Consider the following 14,600-nt stretch of genomic DNA (forward strand, 5'->3'; position numbering starts at 1 on the left):
TATAATTCTGACATTTAAAAGGGCTGAAATACTGATGTGTGTATTTACCATGTTATGTCTAGCCTAGTTACTGGAGTGGACATGTAAAAATAATGTACTATCTCTCCTAGTCCTAATTGTTGGCACACTTGATAATGTTTTTCATTGTCAGAGAATGTCTCCTACAACCCCTGACAGTGAATGCCATCCCTAGGCAGTGTACACTAATCTATACATTGTGCCCATATTTTACCAAATAATATGTGAAAGAAAATAGCATAGACCCAAACCAGACACAATGGAATGGTATGCAGTGAAGTAGGGAGGATGAAAATAGCAGGAGGGTGGGGGGAGTGGTGGGGAAGATGGGGTGTAGGGGTTGGGGAGGAAGAGATGTAAGTGGCTTGGTGAAGATGGCCTGGGCTGGCCTGGATTGCAGAGAAAGTGCAGCACAGAAGGGCTGTTCTACAGATGAGGAAAGGAAGCCACAACATTACATAACTTGCCTGAGGTCACTCCCTTATTAGCGGAATTGCTGAAAAAAGCATCTGGTTTTCCTGAGCTCAGCAATACATTGTTCCGTTATACTGCCTCTGGTAATTTGCTCGGTTCTGAAGCGATGTTTTCATTTGTTAGCTGCTTTTATTTTTGCCTTTATGCCTAGACTTTTCACCTTACTTAGCTTTATAATTGGATGGAAATCACCGGAGGAAGGAACAACAGAAGGCTTTCCTTTCTGGGCCCAAGGAAGAAGTCCCTTTAGGAATCTTCATGGTCAAGTTCAGCAGCCATGGATCATCAGTTGGACACCGTACTATGGGAATGGATTTTTCTCTTGAGATAAGATACCCAAATGCATTTTTTAAAACTTTACATAATGGAAAGATTCAAACTTGCACAACAGTGGAATAATATGAAGATCTCTCCTGACCCTTCCCTGTTTGCCACACAGACTTATAACCTAAGATTTTCATCTATGTGGCTGCCCTACATTACTTCAAAGCAATTATTACACAGCAAAATACTTTGGAATATAATTATAAAAGATTGGAACTTCTCTTTAAACACCAGCACAGCATCTCTTCTGCACTTAGAATATTGATATTTGCCTGGAGTCACTGAATATTGATATATATCTTGCCTGGTTTGTTAGTTTGAATTAGTATAAAATTACTGCAGCTGTTTCCTTATTTCCTAAATTGCTGGTTTTCCTTTCTCTCCATTTCTTACCTTCAGATACCCTTGTTTAAAGATCAAGTCGTCTCTTACAATATTTCCTATAGCTAGAGTTAGATGATGATGATACATCTCTGGGGCTAGGGATAGCTTAATGACTGAGCGTTGTCCGCTGGGCTGATGCTACAGTTCCATAGATGCTTCCCTCCTATGTGTGATATTTTTTGTTTTTGGAAAAACAAAAAATAAAAAATAAAACAAAAACTCAAAGTGGTGCCTTGTATTTCATGTAAAAAGGTAGTTTAAAGCATCATTCAATTCAGGTTCCTTTCTCTTTTTTTCAGCAAGAATGTTTTGTGGGTGCCTAAGAGATGGATTAGTGATCTTCCCACCAAGGACCTTGCCACCAAGGCTAAAAACCTAAATTTACCTCCTAGGACCACCTGATAGAAAGGGAGCACTGACTGTGTCAAGTCATTTTCTGACCCTCCTAAGTGCACACAGATACCCCCACGCAGCTCACAAATAAGTAAATGTCAAAACAACGACAGTTTCATAAGAAGCAGATAAAACTGTGCAATTTTCACTTTGTGTAATGACAATGCCTATACAGACTATAATCCATAGAGGTTATAGATTCTTATTCTAAAACTTTCATACTGACTAGCCAAAATATTTATATCTAAAATCTTCTTACCATGTCCATGCTACCTTGAAATATACATTGCTTAGAAAGTGGGAGATTCTTTCGTGTTGCGGTTATCCCCAGCTAAACAGTCTATCCCTAAACATGGTTCACTCAAATGATACCTGCTATGTTTTTATTACCTCTGGTACTTGGGGCGTCAGTTGTTCTCAGCTGGTTGATCAAGATAGACCTAGTCATGTGCTTATAGATGGTGACCAAAACTGTACCTCTCTTAAGCATTTTGGATTTGTCATCTGGGGAGCATGGTCTTCCTTGGCCTTTGTCCACCATGGTGCCTGATAGCTCAGAGTGACTTCGCCATCATAATTAATGACCTACATTAGATATCACAGACAAAGGTCACAGATACACCGGACTGAGGCCATTGGAACTCAAGGAATGCCATTTTGCATGTAAAATGTTCACGTGAGACTGAGACTGGAGGACTCCTTGCTGCCATCCTGCTTTCAATGTGATTTATCAGCTTTTTCTCTAATTAATAATAGGATCCATAGCATTTATCTGATTCATTTTTGCTTTCATTATGAGCTGGGGAAGAAAATATGTTTGAGGTATTTTTAGTTGCTTGTCCTTATTGTTATGATCCACGCATCGGCTCCTTCCTGTTTAGCAAGTGAGAAGCACTTGAAATTTGCATCTTCCCTCTCCAGATGCAACCACACGGCTTGTGAGAAATTCTTTGCATCCTAGTCTAATGTGACAGCCCAGAATTGTCTCAAACATTTCTCATTTCAAAATTGGAATCAGAGCTGGAGGGATGGCTCATAGGGTAAGAGCACTGGCTGCTGTCACAAAGGACCTGGAGTTGAATTCCCAGCACCCACATGGCAGCTCACAACTGTATGTGGCTCAGTTCCCGGGGATCTGACAGCCTCACATAGATATAGACGCAGGCAAAATATCAAAACTGGAATCAGAGCTTCTCTAAAAGCTCTCGGTCCACTTAGGATAAAATAGAAATTTCTTCTGATATTCTACATTCAAGTTCAGGACTGTAGAAATTTCCTAACTCCTTTGTTCATGTTTCTGTCTTTTTCTTTCTCTCTATGAAACGTGTGAAGTCCTGGTTACAGCAGCATGGTTATGAATATGCCTTATTACAAAAAACAAAAATTTACTCAAATATGTATCAATAATGAGACGAATAAAAGTTCTTTTCCACCAATGATAGCGTATGCTGGAGAGGATGTGGAGTAAGGGGAACACTCCACTGCTGGTGGGAATGCAAACTTTACAACCACTCTGGAAATCAGTTTAGCGATTTCTCAGAAAATTGGGAATCAACCTACGTCAGGATTGAGCAATACCATACTTGGGCATATACCCAAAAGATGCTCAATCATACTACAAGGACATTTACTCGACTATGTTCATAGCAACATTATTTTTAATAGGCAGAATCTGGAAACAACCTAGATGACTCTCAACTGAGGAATGGGTGGAGAAGGTGTGGCGCCTTTCCACAGTAGAGTACTCCTCAGCGGTAAAAATCCATGATATCTTGAAATTTGCATGAAAATGGATGGAACTAGAGAAAACCATCCTGAGTGAGGTAACCCAGACCCAGAAAGATAAACATGGTATCTACTCACTCATAAGTGGATACTAGTAGTAAAGCAAAGGATGTTGAGGCTATATTTCATGATCCTAGAGAAGCTGGGTAACAAGGTGAACCATAAGAAATACATACGTAGATCCACCTGGAAAGGGGAAATAGACAGGATCTCCTGACAAGATTGTGAGCATGGGGTTGGGAGGAGTAGGGAGGGTGGAAGGGGAAAACAAGGGGAGGAGAACTTGAGGGAACAGGATAGTCGAGATGGAGGGAGGTCAGAGATGAGAGCAAGGAAAGAGATATTTTGATCGAGGGAGCCATTATGAGGCTAGCAAGAAACCTGGCACTAGAAAAATTCTCAGGAATCCACAAGGATGACCCAAGCTAAGACCCTAAACAATAGAGGAGGGTGTGCCCAAACTGGCCTTGCCCTGTAGTCAGACTGATAAATATCATAAATATCACCATAGAACCTTCATCCAGCAATTGATGGAAACAGAGGCAGAGACCTGCATTGGAGCACAGGACTGAGCTCTCAATTTCCAGCTGAAGAGTGGGGGAAATAAGAATATGAGTAAAGAGGTTAAAACCATGATGGGTTCACCCACTGAAACAGTTTACCTGAGCTAATGGGAGCTCACCAACTCCAATCGGACAGGGAAGGAAGCAGCATAGGGCCAAACTAGAGCCTCTGAATGTGGGTGACAGCTATATGGCTGGCAAAGACTGAGAGGCCACTGGCAGTGGCACCAGGTTTTATCCCTACTCCATGTACTGACTTTTTGAGATCCTATTCTCTTTGAATGGATGCCTTTCTCAGCCTAGATATAGTAGGAAGAGCCTTGGACCTTCCCCAAAGCAATGTGCCTTACCCTCTCTGAGGAGTGGATGGGGAGTAGGGGGGGGGGTAAGTAGAGTAAATTGGAGAAGGGGAGGGAATGGGCACTGGGATTGGTATGTAATATAACAAAAATGACAGTTTGTTTTCTTTTAAACATTAAATCAAATAAAGTTGTTTCTCTCCCTATAATTCTTATAACCTAAGCTTCAGGCTTCAGGTGTATCTTGTAGTGATGTAATGAAGTTGGCATACTTTAATGTCACCTGGAACAATTGAATGTGTGGCTAGCGCTTTCCTCAACACAATTGCATTCATCTGATTCTCTGTTCTCTTAGAAGGATGGTATTTGGAAAGTTTAATTTAATTGCATTATATTGCATTATGAAATATTTATGTAGTGTCAAAACCCAGTCAGAAAAAAGACAGTTTATTCAGGGAAGGGTGACGTTTATTTCTATCTCTTCTTAATCTCCCCTCTAAGGAACTTTCTGCACAATATTAGATTTCTGTTTTCATGAAGAGAAAATACATCTATTTCCAATCTCACCCGTCCATGAGCATATAAATTCATACAATATACAGCTCCTCCACAGGGCTCTCCCCACCCAACACTGAACACCTCTGCAAAGCAGAACGTCAAATATCCCGTCTTTCCTTCTACAGGTCTGTCAGCAGACTTATTCTCTATTCGGCGTGAGCCCAGCTGAGGCCATTTCATCTCTGCCAGTTTTTCCTGATTCCGGCAGTTCTGTGGTGAAACGGTCTCAAGATGATTTGCTCTTCTGTGTGTTCTTCTGGTGTATTTTCAAGAGAGATTTCTAAAAATGAAAATTTACCCTTGTCTTAGTTAGAGTTCCCATTGCTGTGAAGAAACACTATGACTACAGCAACTCATACAGAAAAATATTTCATTTGGGGCTCTCAATTACAGTTTCAGAGATTTATTCCATTATCATCATAGTGGGAAGCATGGTGGCATGCAGTCAGGCATGATGCTAGAGAAGGAGCTGAGAGTTCTACATCTTGATCCGAGGGCAGCTCGAGCATCTAGGACATCAAAGCCTGCCCCCACAGAGACACACTTCCTCCAATAAGACCACACCTATGCCACCAAGGCCACACCTCCTTATCATGCCACTCCCTATGGACCAAGCATTCAAACACATGAGTCTATGGGGACTATACCTGTTCAAACTACCACAACTTTAATATAAATTTTATTGAACAGTGCTAAGTTCCTTTTCATAGCTGGTGTAAATTTTATGTGGAGCTGCAATATGTGTAATAACCCATATCTCACAGCCTTAATCTGTTAAACTACATTGTCAGACCTTTGCATTTTTTCAAATCTGTTAGAATGTTAAATTATATGTATATATACACAAAGAACACTTCTTTGGCATGTTCAATAGGACAATTAAACGTGGAACATGAAAATAAACCACCATCATAACAGAAATGAATTCAACTGAAAGAGGTTTGTGCACTTTAAATCATAAAAACAAACATTTTTCTCCCTCTGGATCGCTAGGCATGCAGCCGAGCATTTTGTAGACTCTGACTGCTCACTGTTTAAACGCGTCTTTGGTCTTCACATTCCACAGAGAGCAAACCATTCCTGGTATACACCTGACAAGAATTTATCCTCATATACACGCCTTGTCAGACAACACCCTGCTTGAGATATTACTTAGTAAGACTACACTGACCCTGGGTTGGTGGCTAAATCAGATGACTGTCATGCAGTCTCAGGGGGGTGTGACCTCCATCCTGCCGGGCACACCTCTGAGTCAGTGTGCTGCATCCACACACAGGGACCTAACAACCTTCCCTAGCTAGCCTCACAGCTTGTACTGACAAGTTAATTGTCTCCCATTTTACTACTTAACCTCCCCATCACCTCAATCTGTGCAAGGTTTAATGATCAGGACTTTGGCGACCCAGTAGAGACGCAGTTTGTCTACCTGGTTTGTCTCCAGTTTTAACGGATAGGGAACCAGGCAGGGTGTTAATACAAACATTGTTACTGAGTATCCCCAAGTAGTCAGGCATTTGTACATCTTTCCCTTAGTGATACTGTGTGAACTATAGCTGTCTACTCTTTAACTACATGAAGTTGACAGGAAAATGTTTCCCTCCTCTGCTTCTGGTCATTATTCAGCTATTCATCCCTCTATTATTATTCTTTTGATTTCAATGCAGCTCAAACAAGGACCCATTTATTTTATCTATTGTAGCTACTTCCTATAAAATAATAGATGAATGCAAGCAAGCTGTGTCCTGCCTTTTCTTAAATTTCTACTACAGCAATAAAGAGCATTTTCTCAGAGCTTAGCTTCCTCAGATGGTTCTTAAAACAGAGGCTTGCTTTAAATAAGTTTTTGGGAGAAATAAGTGCATATCATAATGAAGAAATGGAATTGGGGCTGGGAAATACATTAGGCTTATAACTGATTTGTGGATTGGATTCAAGCTACAGAATTGTACACCAGCGTTCTGTGTTTCAACAACTAAAAAGATTTGTTACATTAGATATTAAACATTTTCATAGTCCCATCCCAACTGTGTGCACCTAGAGAGAAAAAAAAATATGAGACTTAGGAAATTTAAAAAGGGAAAGATCCATCTTGGCTCACAGTTAAAGAAGATGCCAGCCATTATAGCTGGGGATGCATGGCAGCTGTTGTAACAGAAATTCAATCACACCAAAGTAGAACAGGAAGCCAAGTTGGGAAAGGAAGAGGGTCCAGGATGTGAGCCTCAAGGTTACAAAGATCCACTTCCACCAGCTAGGCCTGACCTCCCAAAGGTCCACAACACCTCCAAACATTAGCACGCACAAGGAACCAGATATTCAAATACGTGGGCCTGTGGGAGGCAACTTACATCCAAAGTAGAATATATCTCAAACTTTTTTCAATGAAAGTTAACTAATACAAGAAAATTGTGTAAAATGTCTGAAATTTTGCATTTTCAGTTTGTTATGAGGTGTGTATGTGTATTGTGTGGTGTGTGTGTGTGTGTGTGTGTGTGTGTGTGTGTGTGTGCTATGTGTGTAGGTCAGGGATTAACACTGGGCATCTTTTTCAGTCCCTATCACCTTAGTTTTTGAAAGAGAATGTTTCGCTGGACCTGGAGCTCACCAATTTGGCTGGCCAACAAGATCCAGGGGTCCTCCTCCCTCCCTGTCCAGAGCTAGGGTTGCAAGGCATGCCGCAGTGTCTTGCTCTTACATGGATTCTGGGAATGAAACTTGGGTCCTTATGGTTGCCCACAAACACTTTACCAGCCAAGTCATCTCCCCAGCCCCTGTTCGGAAGCATTTTAATGGCATACAAGCGCTCTGAAATCCTCCAATAGAGGAACTGAGGAAGAAAAGCCTTCAATCCTCTATGAACTTTTACTGTCAGATATTCTGATACCAATCATTTTCAGAAACTACTATCTGTTACATTATTTGATTCATGCATCTTTGGGAAGGGCATAGAGCTGGGGAATGTTATTCACTCTTTTAAGGTTTGAAAAACATATCTACAACCTGGCTGTGGGCATTAAGCTTTAGTGGTTAGATAAAGGTCAAGAAGAACAGTATTTATCAGGTTCCTGTAGGTGGTTGGCTTCTTGCATCTTTTAATATGCTTCTCGTATGTTCAGATGAAGGGATACTGTGTATCAAACAGGTCATTTCCTTTGTAAATTATTCACATGTAGGTTTGAACATGTTTGTGACTTACAAGTTGTCAGAATAAGCCATGTATTCCCATTCCTTTTCCATTCTCACCTCTGTGCTGATAACAAACTCAGACAGACAAAGGATCATCACTGAAGCGAGTAACAACGGACTTGAAGCAAAGAGCCAGCGGAGGGGCTATCCTACAATGAAGGGGGAGGAAAAGAAGCAGGGGAAGGTTACTTTGGTTTCTAGAAAATACATTTTCACAAAGAGCAGAAGCAATGAAAAATAGGAACAGTTGTGTAGCTGAATTGGACTCATATCAACCCATCACTTGGTAGATTTGCCTAATACAGATTCTAGCAAATGTTGAGATCTGCCAGTCAACTACACCAGTTATGAGAAGTGGGGGATGGGATCAGCCATATTTCTAAAAGCAGCCATCCCAGAGATTCTCAAACTGAGTCGATGCCAGTGAATAACCAAAAACTCTCAGGAAATTTGTATTTCAAAAGCATTTGCCTTTTTCATCTCAGTGTGTTTACATGTCAAAAATAATAGACTTTTAGAGTTATTTCATGACTTAAAGTCTTAAAGGTATTTTTGAAATTGAAAGTAAATCTCTCCTAAAATGAACAAAGTATGGTGTGTCTCAGTTAGGGTTTCTATTGCTGTGCAGAGACACCAGGGCCACGGCAGCTCTTAGAAAGGAAAACATTTCATCGGGGTGGCTCGCTCTCAGTTCCGAGGTTCAGTCCATTGTTGTCATAGTGGGAAGCATGGCAGTGTGCAGGTGGACATGGTGCTAGAGAAGGAGCTGAGAGTTCTTACATCTTACTCGGGCAACAGGATGTGGTGTGTCTCACATGACTTGAGCATACATGAGAGCTCAAAGCCCACCTCCACACTGACATACTTCCTCTAACAAGGTCACAGCGACTCCAACAAGGCCACACACACCTGTTTATAGTGCCACTCCCTTTGGGGCCATTTTCCTCCAAGCCACCACAATGACTATGGTGCTTCTGTGTCTGCTATGTTTCCTATTTCCCTTTTATCATATGTTACAGTGACTGCAATTATACTCCACTGTATAAAGCTTCCTTCCCATTTTACTTGCCAAAACATTGCACACATACACACACACACACACACACACACACACACACACACACACACATATATTTATGTAATTTTTAGTATTTTTACTACTTGGTTTCTTTATAACTTTTTTCTCTGCTACCTTCATACACACTGACTATACTATACATATATTTACTGCCATAAGAAGTCAAAGTGAATGTCATAGATTCAGTTTGGCATCTTTTAGCCTAATTATCAAATTAAAAATCATGCACACAATATAGCATTATTCTTCTATCGCTTTTAAAACTTAAACTGATGAACACATAGCCCATCCAAACGTGCAGTGTCTGGAGTCAAACTTTCACAGAAAGCTCTCAGTTGATGGTGCAAATCTAAAAGTAATTTACTGAAATCACTTTAACTCAAGCATCTGTATTCAAATGTACAGACTCGTCTAATAAATATTCATGAAATTTAATTTAATATTATTTCAATGCTTTTTAAGTGGCCTCTTAGAACACAAGCTAATGAAGTTCCTAAGGATGAATACATTTAATCTAATCATGAATAACACTCACATTTTTTGAACATTCCAATGTGTTGCAGGAAGTGCCAATTTTTCCATGTGCCTTACCATGATCAATCTTATCTGTCTGCTGCTTATCCTTTATCTCTCCCCCTCTCCCTCCCGAACTCATGATTTATGTTTTCTCTCCAGGAGAAAGATTGCTGCCTGGTCAGGTCAGAACAAAGATGGCAGGTTTGAGGCTCTTAGTAAAGATGAAATCACATAATATCAAAGATGATTTAATGCAGTACAGTTTAACACACTGAAATGAGAGGAGCCACTGGAAGAGTGGAGAAGGCAGCAATGCCTAGAGCACCCAAGAATGGTCTTGACATATAAAGACTTCATTCTCCTTGTTATTTTATATTCCAAGTTCTTGTCATTGAGCATAAATCTATTCATGTAGAATGAATCCTTGACTTGATGTCATGCGTCACGTTGTTCTTTCAAAGGGTGATTATTTGTTGTATTTGACATCTAAAGACTCTCCAACACGCAAGTGTGTGTTAAATGACGTAGAATCTAGATAAGCACTCTAGCATGCCATTGCATGCAGACTTCTGGTACGGGTGAGCTTTAGTTCAGTTCTTTCTAGTCATTACTTTTCCTCAAAGGCTGAGAATGTCTTTCCTTAAGTCTATCTATGCTTTTAGATCATTAGATTGCATAATAGGCCATTCTTTTAGATGGAGAATAGATATATTAATAGTGTAAATTAACTCCGTCTTATATTTTAAAAATTACTAACAAAATTTACCTTAGGATGTGCCTTTTCACTGACTCACAGATGTTTTCTCTATCTCTATAGCTGTAGGTTTCTCTCATGGAAATCAGTTTCGGTTGTTGAAGGCACTCCTCAGTATTCCACTTCACATTATATGTGAGGGAAAACCATGTCCTTCACCTCACAGCTAGCTGTAAGTTCCTGAGCATGGAGTCCAATGAGCATCAGCTAGAAGAGAGAGTTTCTGTCACACAATGGGTTCCTTTGTTCATCTTTTGCTGCAAAAAGGTTGTGTTGATGCACAGAAAGAATTAATTATATTCACTGTATCATTCAACATGCTGGAAAATCAGAGGCTGTGAGTGTTTCTGACTGCTCCTGACATTCGGTAGAACAACCGTTGTGCTCTGTCCACTTCCACCTCGGCAGGACACAGCATTCAACACGGGCTTTGCTCTGAAAGCAGCCTCCTGAGAACACCATGTGCCCGGGAAATCAGAGCATGCTGTTCAATAATGAATCCATTTGGTTTGATTAAGCTGAACTTTCATTTGTACATTTTAACCTCATATTTTCAGGAAGAATTAATATTTCTCTAGTCAGCAGCTATGTCTCAGTTGGCCCCTTGAAGACTGGTTTATGGACTTTCCAGTAATGGTCCATCTAGCTATTCTTTTCCTTTGTCTTGTGGTGTAATGTATCTTCACCTCCTTTAGGGGGAGCCCAGGTGTTAATAGCACGTATATGCCTACTGTGAAAATCTGCTCGTGATGCTTCAGCCAGTATGCTCTATTGTTCTATTTCATTCATCAGTCCGTCTGAATCACACTTTCTCCAGGTAAAATTCACACAGGCAATGTGTTATCTAAGGTATTGTCATTGTCAACTTTAAATAAATATAAAGTCAAACTACAAATTCCAATAACATTTAAAAAAATATCTTTCTATATATGTTTTCTCTTTAGGAAAGTGTTATCAAGCTTTCTTGGGTTTAATTCCAAATTAAATCCTTAACCTATTCAAATGCACCCTAACACAATGATCTATTTACCGATCCATCACTTGGTGTGTCTGCGAAGACGGGCAGGTGGTCTCTTTCAGAAATACCATTAGATAATGCTAATGATTGCAATTAGGTGGTAATGATCTTGGTCATTTACATCATGCAGAGACATTTGTATAAATGATTTTTTGTAAGTATGGCACGTAGCTGGAAGGAATCAAAAGATATTTCATTCCTGGGTTACAATTTCCCTAAATAGATACGATTAGTTAGTCGTATGGGTTTGGGAAGTTTCTTCCTTGTTTCTATTTAATAAGGCAAATTACATCATTATTTTCAGGGGTGTGAGCTGGTGAAGGTTCACAGCAAATGCAGTTTCCTGCTTACACACTCTCATCTCCCAACCAGGCCTCTGGTGTTTTGTTTTGTGACTGAGCCTTGCTAGGCAGCTAAATTAAGCCTTGAACTTGCTGTCAGCCTCTCTCTGCATCTCGAGGGCTAGGCTCTAGTCTTCAACCACAAAGCAGAGAGAACAAACTGGAGGTAACAGGAAGTTTTTAATCTCAAAGACCGCACTAGGTTCCTAGTGTTGTACTTTCTCCACCACGGCTGCGTCACCTACACCTTCCCAAAGGGTACCACCAACAGGTGTTCGAGTGTTCAAAGGCCAAACTTGAAGGCCGTTTCTCATTTAAAGCACCTCAATAGCTCCGTCCCAGATTTAACATACCTAGTCCAGCCTCTACATCTGCTTGAAAGAAAACCAGACTAAGGCAGAGCCCTGTAGCATCCCTCCACATTTTCCCTTTGCTTGTTACAGAAACTGTGACCCATTTACCATTTTTCTGAAGGGACCAATTCTAATCTACAACATAACCAAGCAGAGATAAAATGGACCAAAGGACATGGAGTAACCTTGGGATTCTGCCTGCCTCTCATGAACCATGAAGAACATAATCCTAGATGAGGCAAGTTATTTTTCATTACTCTTGTGGTTTAAAATAGAGTATGAATAAGTGATCTAGATTACACACAAATTTTTTGAACTATGGTGTGAATCTTGAAACCAGCCATTATGTTCGCATATGAACTCTGCAAAAGCACAATGTAGCCCAAGCAAACCGGCACGTTTCTTTGCCTCTCGTAAGTAAACCCCAAGCTGTGGTCTTTGGAAATACATTAGCTTCTTTAGTACATATGACTAAATAAAATACGTGTTAGCAACTCATAAAAGACTTTTTTCATATGCCATTTAACAAGACCTACATCATTCGCACACAATGAATGTTAGTGCTGCAACCCTTTCCACTAAAGAAGGATAACCTGGGTCTTGGAGGTCAAGCGCACATGCATAGCTAACAGGGAGCAGAAATAAGATAAAAACTGTCTTTTCATTTAGACCCTTTGTTCTGTACACCACGTCACACTGCTTTGTCTCACTGGACAAGGAAAGGAAATAGACTTTGTTAAGAGCAGGGTGGACACAGCAAGTTTCCTGGATAGTGATATATTAGATCTCACCTGAGTCAAAAAGATTTTCTCACCAACCACACAACTATAAATAACATTATTTTCTATTTATACAAGGGACTGCAAGTTTCTCTTTTGTAATCGTTTTCTCTAAGACAGGAGAAATTTAACTACTTAAAGAAAACTGTGTTGAACTCCTCAGAATCACAGAGAATGCTGTCTATGGGTGGGAGGGTTTGCCTCTGAAAGAAGGCTTTGGAGACAGCCTGACCTGCAGCTGAGCTCGTCACTCGATACATGCTGAAATGATGGCTTCTTTTTAAATTTTTTAGAATCTGGTTTTTTTATTTTTTGAGAGTTTCATACATACTTATATGCTGTTTAGATCAAATATCTCCTCCTTCCACCTCCTTCCCTGTTCCCACCACTCCTTGCCTTTCCTAGACTCACTGTGAGCTGTCTGCATGTATGTGAGTGTAGGACCACTTGCTACAGCGTCTGTAGCCTCTTTGGGGCTGTATCCTTGAAGAAAACTGACTCTCTCACTGCCAGCAGCTAGCAGTTACCAACAGCTCTTCAGTTAGGGGTGGGAGTTCATGACTCCCTCCCCTATCCACGCTCGGATTTGAGTCGACTCGGTCCTGTGCAGGTATTATTCATACAGTCCCAGCCTCTGTGCGTTCATGTGTGTGACCTCCCTGTCCTGCCCAGTAAATACTATTTTGCTGCAGGTGCCTACTTTTTCTGGATCTTGCAGTCTTTCTCTTCTCTTCCTCAATGATCTCTGAGCCTTGAAGATGGGGTAAGATATGCATGGCCTATTTAGACCTGAGAACTCCACTGTCTCTTATTCCCCCATTAGTTGTGGGTCTCTATATTGATTGCCATGTAATGTATACAGAAGCTTCTCTGATGGGGGTTGAGAGACACACTGATCTATGGGTATAAAGATAAGAACTTAGGGGGCAGTTACTACTATGTTCATCTAGGTTCTTCTCTAGGGTCCATGACCTAGTTACCCAGCTGTTCTCGGCCCAGATAATGGTATCAGGTATGAGTTCTGATTTGTTGAATTGAAGTCAATTGAAAAGTGTTGGCTAGTCCCACAACATCCAGGCCTCTATTGCCCCAGTAGGCTTGTCTTGCCATGATACAAGGTTATTTTTAAGCATGTGTATCTGTGTGGGTGTGTGTGTATATGAGTTCAGTGCCCAAGGAGGCCAGAAGAAGGAGTCAGATCCTCTGGGGCTGAAATTATAGGATCCTGTGAGCTTCTGTGATGGGCACTGGAAACTGAAGGGTGTTGGGGCTCTTCTCACCATCACTTCAGCTCCATAAATGGTAATTGGTTCTATTCAGGGGTGGTGTTCTCTTATAAATATTATTTACTTATGAAATCACCCTCCCAATTGGGCAACTGGTCATTTTACTGAATATAGAAAAGTTAATGATGAACATCCTCAACAAATAAATTTCTTGAACGTTCTTTTTTATGATCCAAAGAAGAATTTAATAAGTCTCTGTCTTTTCCAAGTCTTTCAGAGAGTGAATTGTGGGTAGTGGGTATAAAGACAGCAGCCACGGTGGCATGGAGAACTCACTTTGGTTAGAACGGAATCTTGCTACTATCTGGTGTTAGGAGGACTGGTTTTGTATTGCTGGATATACTTAACGGTGAAAATGCAGTGCAAACTATTCTATGACAGCAGGAGGCTACTGTGCCTCTGAATTAAATAGTAACAATCGACCCTACAGGAGGAAGGAATTTCCAACTTTTAAAGGAAGGAGCCCGGCAGGGACTTGAGCAACTTTTTAA

This window comes from Microtus oregoni, unplaced genomic scaffold, assembly GCF_018167655.1.
Source record: "Microtus oregoni isolate MIOR12 unplaced genomic scaffold, Mior012 000001F_ref0000356, whole genome shotgun sequence".
NCBI lineage: Eukaryota > Metazoa > Chordata > Mammalia > Rodentia > Cricetidae > Microtus > Microtus oregoni.